Consider the following 9,057-nt stretch of genomic DNA (forward strand, 5'->3'; position numbering starts at 1 on the left):
ATTTTTAGAATCTTGTCTTTCTCATTTAGTTTTTACTAAACTGGCAATAATGTGCCATGGAGAGGATTTTCTTAGGTTGATTTGGTTTGAGGTCTTTTGTATTTCTTGGATCTGGACATCTGAATGCTTCTGTAGGTTTGGAAAGTTTTCTGCAAGCATTTCACAATAAATTTTCTATACCCTTACCAGATTCTTCACCCTCTACAATGCCTATTATTCAGATATCTCGACCTTTAATGGTATCTAGTATTTCCTGTATGTCATCCTCATTTTGTAGCATTTTTTTCACTCCTTTTTGGTGATTTTATGTAAGTCAGAGACTTTGTCTTCCAAATCAAAGATCTTATCTTCTGCAACATCTAATCTGCTCTTACATTTCTAAGGGAGGTTTTGATTTCTTGTATTACAGCCTTCATCTCTAGAAATTGTTTTTCATTGTTTTATAAATTTTATGAATTTGTGGAGTTTGTCCTTTAAGTAATGGAATCATTTTCTTATCTTCTGGAGTCAGTAGTCTGTTTTCTCTTGCATATCATTGAGTTCAGTTATAATAAATATTCCATTTTTTTCTGACATTTTCGTGATTTCCTCTGCTTTTTCAACTGCTGGAGATGAACTCTTCTATTCCCTTGGTGGGAGGTATTTCCTGAACTTCTCATATTTCTGGAGGCTCTGCTGTGATTTTTAATCATCTGGTGAGGTACTTCTTGTTTCTTCCTCGGAGTAGATTTCTATAGCATGTGCACCTGTACTTCTCTTTGATCAGAATTCTATGTGCCAGTTTCTCTCTTCTACTATGGCAATGTGGTATCCACAGTGAGAGTTCTGGGTTCAGGTTTCCAGAGAAGAGTTTCTCTTACTTTTTTGCTAATATGAGTGTGGAAGAGAACTCTTCCAGTACCTCACAGTGTTCAGAGCTTGACTCCTGTATACTGAGACCTATTGTGTCACTATGTGGCAAGGGATTGCTCTAAGAGGTAAAAATGTAGGGTGGTATCCCAAAAATACCAATGGTCAAAACATCCCTTGGTCCATCACACACCCTAACTGGGCAGGGAGCTTGAGTGAAGCTATCTCTGACTGGGTCTGCTTTCTCTCTGTTTCTAGTTGGGTAGAGGGTAAACTAAAATGAACATGAAAAAAGAGCTCCCCCACTATCCACTGTAACTGCAGGAATGTGCAGGTGCGTGAAGATATTTTTCACTTTCTTTTTTTTGTTTGTTTTTCCTGTAGGATCCATGCACTCATTGGAGAGAGAAAGACAGGGAAAGTGTGAAATTATCCCCCAGGAAGTGGTCATGCTGTAGTCCCTTTTTCCCTCTCCTCCATTTTCCTCTTGGGGTTTTGGGCATGCATGCACATGTGTGCATGTTTTTCAAGCCCCCCAAACAGATGGCCCTGGGTTCCAGCCACCTTAACCTCCATGCCATGTACTGACTCTAACATTTGCTTTTTAAAGAGAAATCTAAGAACTGTTTTGAAAAACTTGAAATTGAATGATTTAGCTTTTGATGACTTAACATCAAGAAAACTAGCATACCTCTTGAAATCCCTTTAAATAACAGACTAGGTTAATTATGAAATGAAATATAATTGCTACTAATGTATTATTAAAAAGTCCATATTTTTCTTCAAAGATGCAAGTATATTCTTTACTCATAGATGCCAGTATATTCTTTACTCATAAATATATAGATAGAGAGAGAGAGAGTAAAAGAGAGAGAGATAATCAACTGTATATATTGAAAATATTGATTTTTTTTTAAATTTTACCAATTTGTATCTGCTGAATGTGACAAATTGATAACTTTATCAAATTAGTAGGTAATCACTTGGAGAACTAAGTTGACTCTTTAAAATACAATATTTCATCATATGTATTTTGCATCGATATAGTCTTATTTTTCTTATGTATAAGAAATATTTTTCTTATTTTGAAGAAGAAAACATGTGCTCATGTTCCCTGAGAAATAAATTGTAATCTATTAGTTTTGTATAGAAACAAGAAAAAAATATGTTCACTATTTTACTATAAATAAGGTTAAAGATGGGCCAACCAGTGGCATGGTGGTTAAGGCACTGAATCTCACATGGCTGATTGTGCAGTTTGAGTTCTGGACCCAGCCATGTGTGTGCATGCTCCAAATCCCAAGAGGATAATGGAAGAGAAGGGATTGCAGTGTGGCCATATCCTTTAGGGGTGATTTCTCACTTTCTCTCTCTCTCTGTCTTTCTCCAGTAAACACACGGGGCCTATAGCAAAAACAAACAAACAAATAAAAGGATAGATTTGGAATATTCCTTGAACAAACACTTAATAAACAAACATAGTGTTCATCAGGATTAGTAGCCGTATGTGGTATTCTTCTACTGATCCTTCGTTGGAAGAGCTGACCTCCTGCTCTTACTTCAGATGTGTGGTTATTTTAGAGAGGCTTTTTTTGACAGGAAATCCTTAATGTCCACAGTAATTTCTGCCTCTAATATGATAATTTCCCACAAATACCCCAAATATATCAGTAAATATTTGCTTTTTTAATTATGTTTTCAATTTTATTTATTTTTTACATTTTCCCACAAACTTTTACTTTACATATAAAAAATTTTTGCTCATACACAATAGTTCTTGACAGTTAATAGATGAAGAACTTGCAAAACTTTTAAAATCTGGGACCAGCAGTTGTATAATGGCTATGTCGCTGAATTGCCATGTAGCCGACTGTGGTTCGAGTCCTAGACCCGGTGGCTTAAACTAACACTGGGTGCATGTGTGTGCGTGCCCAATATCCTGAAAGAAGAATGGAGGAGAACAGATGCTGCATGGCCATCCACCCTGGGGGGTGATTTCTTGCTTTCTATCTCTCTGTCTCTCTCTGTCTTTCCAGTGAGCGTACGCGCCCTATAGCAAAAATCTCTCAAAAAAATTTTTTTAACTTGAATTTTAAAGATAACATTCAAAATATTTGTTGTAATTTTGTTTGCGACTCTATAATAACACAGACAGTATGTTTTTAAATATATAAATTTTTTTTGACAGTTTTTTGCTGCAGGGCACGTGTGCTTGCCAGACAGACAGAGAGAGACAGAGAGACAGAAAATGAGAAATCACCCCCCAGGGGGGATGACCACGCCACAATCCCTTCTCCATTCTCCTCTCGGGATCTTGGGCAAGCACGCACACGCACCTGGTGTGAGTTTTAAGCCGCCGGGTCTGGGACACAAACCGCGGTCGACTACATGGAAGTTCAGTGACATAGCCATTACGTTAACTGCTGGTCTGTGTTTTTAAATATTTTTGAGAAAATATTTACATATCAACTACTCAAACTGTTGAAATGTAAACAGCACACAATTTACACATGAACTTTCTCTCAGCTCTGCCTATCAAGTATTCTGTGGTTTATCATCTGCTAACAAAGATCTTTTCCTTCCTTCAAAGTCTTCCTCAAGGTAATTCTCTGGTTGTAGTTGTTCTTTTGCAATCTCTAATGATTACAATGCTGGGCAGGAAAAGTTCAGGTCATTTTATGGTACAAATTCTTTCATATTGCTTCTCTAATACTCTCTGCCAGGAAGATTTGTTAATGGTGCCAGGTAATTTTTCCAAGAGTTTCTGTTGTTTTTCTTGAGATCTACTTTAGTTCCATAGCTTTCTGGTCGTATCGTCAGATGTGACATTCTAGCCAAAGCCTTGGCAATAATGAGCATTTCCAATTTCCAAAGTAAGGCAACAGGTATTATTAAACTTATGCAAATAATTATTCTTCTCCCCAATAAGAATTCTCACAAATATTTTCCAATTTAAGAGGGATCTGGGTGGTGTCGGCAGGTTTGGATCACGGCATCTCGCCTACCTGTGCAGCCTGATTTTGAGCTCCTGTTTTCTGACTACTAGTACATATGTTTCTTTGGGCAAATCTTGTGTATACTCTCCCACCATGGCTCAGCTCCAGACACGCTTCTACACTGAGAACAAGAAATATGCTGTCGAAGATGTTCCCTTCTCAATCCCTGCCACCTCTGAAATTGCCAACCGTAGTAACCTAATCAACAAACTGCTACAGGCCAAAAATGAGTCCCACAAACATGTGGAGTTTGATTTCCTTATCAAAGGACAGTTTCTGCGAATGCCTTTGGTTAAACACATGGAACTGGAGAATATCTCATCTGAAGAGGTTGTGGAACTAGAATATGTGGAGAAATACACTGCATCCCAGCCAGAGCAATGCATGTTTCATGATGACTGGATCAGTTCCATTAAAGGGGCAAAGGAATGTATTTTAACTGGTTCTTATGATAAGACTTCTCGGATCTGGTCCTTGGAAGGAAAATCAATAATGACAATTGTAGGACATACAAATGTTGTAAAAGATGTGGCCTGGGTGAAAAAAAGATAATTTATCTTGCTTACTATGAGTGCCTCTATGGATCAGACAATTCTCTTGTGGGAGTGGAACGTAGAGAGGAACAAAGTGAAAGCTCTGCATTGCTGCAGAGGTCATGCTGGAAGTGTGGAGTCTACAGCTGTTGATAGCTCAGGAACTAAATTTTGCAGTGGTTCCTGGGATAACATGCTAAAGATCTGGTCGACAGTTCCAACAGATGAAGAAGATGAAATGGAAGAGTCTACAAATCGACGAAGAAAGAAACAGAAAACAGAGCAACTGGGATTGACAAGGACTCCTACTCGTGACCCTCTCTGGCCACAAGGAAGCAATTTTCTCAGTTCTGTGGTCAGATACTGAAGAAATCTGCAGTGCCTCTTGGGACCATACGATTAGAGTGTGGGATGTTGAGTCTGGCAGTGTTAAGTCTACTTTGACAGGAAATAAAGTGTTTAGTTGTATTTCCTATTCATCACTTTGTAAACGTTTAGCATCTGGAAGCACAGATAGGCATATCAGGCTGTGGGATCCCAGAACTAAAGATGTTTCTTTGGTATCACTGTCCCTGACCTCCCATACAGGCTGGGTCATATCCGTAAAATGGTCTCCTACCCATGAACAGCAGCTGATTTCGGGCTCTTTAGATAATATGGTCAAGCTGTGGGATACAAGAAGTTGTAAGGCTCCACTCTATGATCTGGCTGCTCATGAAGACAAAGTTCTGAGTGTAGACTGGACAGACACAGGGTTACTTCTGAGTGGAGGAGCAGACAATAAATTGTATTCCTACAGATAATCATCTACCACTTCCCATGTAGGGGCATGAAAGTGAATGATAATTTGGTTCTGGAGACTTGTTCAGTAACTGAAATTGGTAGAGAATCATTGGATTATGATGATGCAAATGTAGAAAGCTTCCTTTTAGATTAATGTAATGTTTTCATTCTTCATAATATTTAACATATTCTTATTTTGTATTTTTATTTTGTATTTAAATATTATAGTTTGTGCTGATTATAAAGAAAAAAAGAGGGATCTGGAGGGGAGAAAAGGTTATGTTTCAATTTAAAAACAAATAAACAAATAATATTTTAGCAAATTGCTGAAGCTATCAACAGCTCAAAAGAAAGTAAAACTCTGATATCTGGAAAACACGACATAGAAGAAAATCAGTAAAATGTTTTAGTCAAAAGTCCTAAAATTCTATTTCACCAGTTCACGCTCATGTAAGTAATCTCTCTTTAGTTGAATTTGCAGTGTTACTCCAGTCTGATCTTTCCATTTAAATCTTGGAAGTTAACATATAACGTTATTATTGATATTGCCAGACTTGTCCCTACCATTAAGTTGTTCATTTTCTTGGTTGCTTTTGTTCTCTTATTTCTGTCTGTCTTTAGTTTTCCTGGTGTAGCACTCCCTTCAGAACTTCTTGAAAAGCTGGTCTGGTGTTGGTAAATTCTTTCAGGTTTTATCTATTTGAAAATGTTTTTATCTTTTTTCCCCATATGAAGGATAGTCTTGACGGGTATAATATTCTTGATTGAAACCTTTTTTTTTTTCTTTTTCTTTTTTTTTTTTTTGGGGATTTCTTTCTTTGCTAACATTGTTCCCAATAAAAGGTCTGATGTTAGCCTGATGGGATAACCTTTGTAATTAACTTGACATTTTTCTCTTGTCAATTTTAATATCTTGCCTTTGTATGTGGTTTTGGCCAATCTGGCAATGATGTGTCTTGGAGAAAATCTTCTTGGATTAATTCTACTAGAGATCCTTATTAGTTTCTTCATCTTCTAGAATAACAATTATCCAGATGTCTAGGTGCTCATATATTATGTTCATTTTTATGGGTAATTTTCTCAGTTTATTTGGTGATTTTTCTCTAGGTTAAAAGTGGGAAAGTATATTCAAAGTGTTAAGATAAAAGCAATTTCAGCCAATAATACTGTACATGGCAAGATTTTCCTTCGTATGAGAAGAAAAGACAAGAACATTCTCAGATAAACAAAACCTGAAAGAATTTACCAGCACCAGACCAGATCTCCAAGAAGTTCTCAATGGAGTGCTATATCAGGAAAATTGAATACCGACACACGGAAATAAGAGTTCAAAAACTAAGAAAGTGGCCAACTTAATCATAGGAACAAATCTGGAGTTGAATATTATATACCAGAATTTAATCGGGAAAATTGAACCACAACAGAAGATAAAGTACATGAGACTGAATTGGTGGAGTATAATTTTATGACCTTTGACTAAAATATTGCTGATTTTCTTGTAGGCTTTGTTATGTGGTTGTAAGGATTTGTGTCCTGTCTTGAGATATGGATAGGTTCATATACCTACCATGTGAACAGAATCCTAACCTGTTTCCTGGCTTTAAGCAAAGTTCCTTAGCATTTCTTTGATTTAAGTTAAAACTGATTTTCTTTAAATTACCAAGTGATCTTGCTTTTGAAAGTAGTTAGATTATTTAAGAAATTGTGTGATCAATACAATGTGGGGTGGAAGGAATGGGAGACAACTGTAGACATGAGAGAGAGTGTGAGAAGAGGGTGGGAAAGAACAGAGTGTCAGAAATGGGTAAAAAAAAATTCTAGAGACTAGAAATGGAAAATTTTTGATAATAATATGCACAATTGAGCCACGATGCAGTATATTCTGGATGGGAAATCACATTTTCTATGCTGTGACGATACTTAGGGAAAGAAATTAAAACTGTTTTTCTTGAAATTAAAAATAAAATACATTAAAAATACCTATTTGATGACTGCAGTAAGATACATAGCCCCAGCTAGGTGCTACTTTATAGGATGTTCATTCTACTCACTGAGGCTTATGCCTAAAGTTGGACTTGTGTTCATGGAAATGTATATATCAGCTATGCTTGCTATGAAAATATTTAGATTAATTAAGATCTTTAGTGACTCAATAAAATGGGGGGGGAAAAATAGCATAAAAAGCAAACATAGATACCAGAGACAGTGTGGGAGGAGTGTGGGAGATGGTAGAGGGTAAGAGATAGGGAATCAGGGATGGGAAAAAAAGCAAAACATACAGGAAACAAGAAATGGAAAATTATTTGTTGATGATAACATGTATGTTGATGTGCTTGATTGAGCCAATATACAGTGTACTCTGGATGGAAAATCTCACTTTGTATGCTGTAATGATGTACAGTGAATGAATGTAAATAAATAAATTTACTAAAAAAAATTAGCAAGAGAAAGGAGAGATCCGAGTTTAGAAGAAGTGTTTCAAGAATAAAAAAAAAATGAAAAAATTTATAGAGAAAGACAGAGAGGAAGTACAAATATTCACTTACCAGTTTGAGTTTTGGGATTTGGAAGGAGAGGTGTACAGCAGAAATTCTTCAGTCACCTTGATCCCTGACCACAGCAAAGTACAACTCTGATGTTAATTGGCTTCAGAAATTAGCAATAAAAAGGAAACTTCAGTGGTGAGAAATGTTTTAAAAATTTTTTAAAGGAAAACATTTAAGAGAGATAGAGAGACAGAGATAAAGACAGGAAAGAGGTTGCCCTACCTGTTTGAGATTTGGGATCTGGACGATGGGGTTTAGAGCAGATATTTTATAGTTGCCTTGGTCCCTGAACACACCTTGAATACAAAATGTATTCTGAAATTAACAACAGAAAAGAGAGATAAGAGAGAAGTGTATTAAATTTTTTCAGAAAAAAAATTTTAAGAGAGAGATAAAGAAAGAGAGAGACAGAGAGAGGACATAATTTGCCCTAACTCTTGAGTTTTAAGGTCTGAAAGATGGGAGTTAGAGCAGACATTCTTCAGTTGCCTAGATCCCTGAATATGGTATGGCACACATCAGATGTCAGATAACCTCTGAAATGAGCAGGAAATAGGAGAAGTCAGAGGTAACAAGAAGTGTTTTAAATTTTTTTTAAAAAAAGGAAAATATTATTTATTTATTTATTTATTTTTGGAGAGGTTTTTGCTACAGGGTGTATGCGCTCGCCAGACAGACAGAGAGAGACAGACAGACAGAAAGTAAGAAATCACCCCCCAGGGGGATGGTCACGCCGCAATCCCTTCTCCATTCTCCTCTCGGGATCTTGGGCACACACGCACATGCACCCGGCGTGAGTTTTAAGCAACCATGTCCGGGACTCTACATGGGAGCCCAGTGACACAGCCATTACGCTAACTGCTGGTCCCAAAAATGGAAAATATTTAAAGAGAGAGAGAGAGACAGAGAAAGAGGGAGAGGACAGAGGTTGCTCAACCTATCTGACTTTTGGGGTTTTGCATTTGGGTTTAAGAACAGAGATTTTTCAGTCACCTTGGTCCCTGAACATGGCAGGGCACAACTCAGATATAAAAATGGCATCTTAAATTAGCAAGAGAATGGAGAGGTCAGAGGTAAGAAAAATTTTTTTAAAAAAATTACAAAGTAAAAATTTTAAGAGCGAGAGACAGAGACAGAGAAAGAGGACAGGGGTTGTCCTACTAGTCTGAGTTTTAGGGTATGAAAGATGGGGTTTATAGCAGAAATTCTTCAGTAACTTTGTTCCCTAAACACTTCAGGGCATACCTTCAATGTAAAAAGTCTTCTGATATTACCAAGAGAAGAGAGGGGTCAGAGGTGAGAAGAAGTGTTTTAAAAATAAGAAAAAAATTTAAAGATACAGAAACAGAG

At 36.8% G+C, this 9,057-nt stretch overlaps 1 pseudogene; it reads left to right on the forward strand.

Annotated features, from left to right (window-relative positions):
• Window positions 1-3,897: 3,897 nt before the first annotated feature.
• LOC102473723 (ribosome biogenesis protein WDR12 pseudogene) lies at window positions 3,898-5,211 on the forward strand (annotated as a pseudogene).
• The last annotated feature ends 3,846 nt before the right edge of the window (window positions 5,212-9,057 follow it).

This window comes from Tupaia chinensis, unplaced genomic scaffold, assembly GCF_000334495.1.
Source record: "Tupaia chinensis unplaced genomic scaffold, TupChi_1.0 Scaffold149552_1, whole genome shotgun sequence".
NCBI lineage: Eukaryota > Metazoa > Chordata > Mammalia > Scandentia > Tupaiidae > Tupaia > Tupaia belangeri.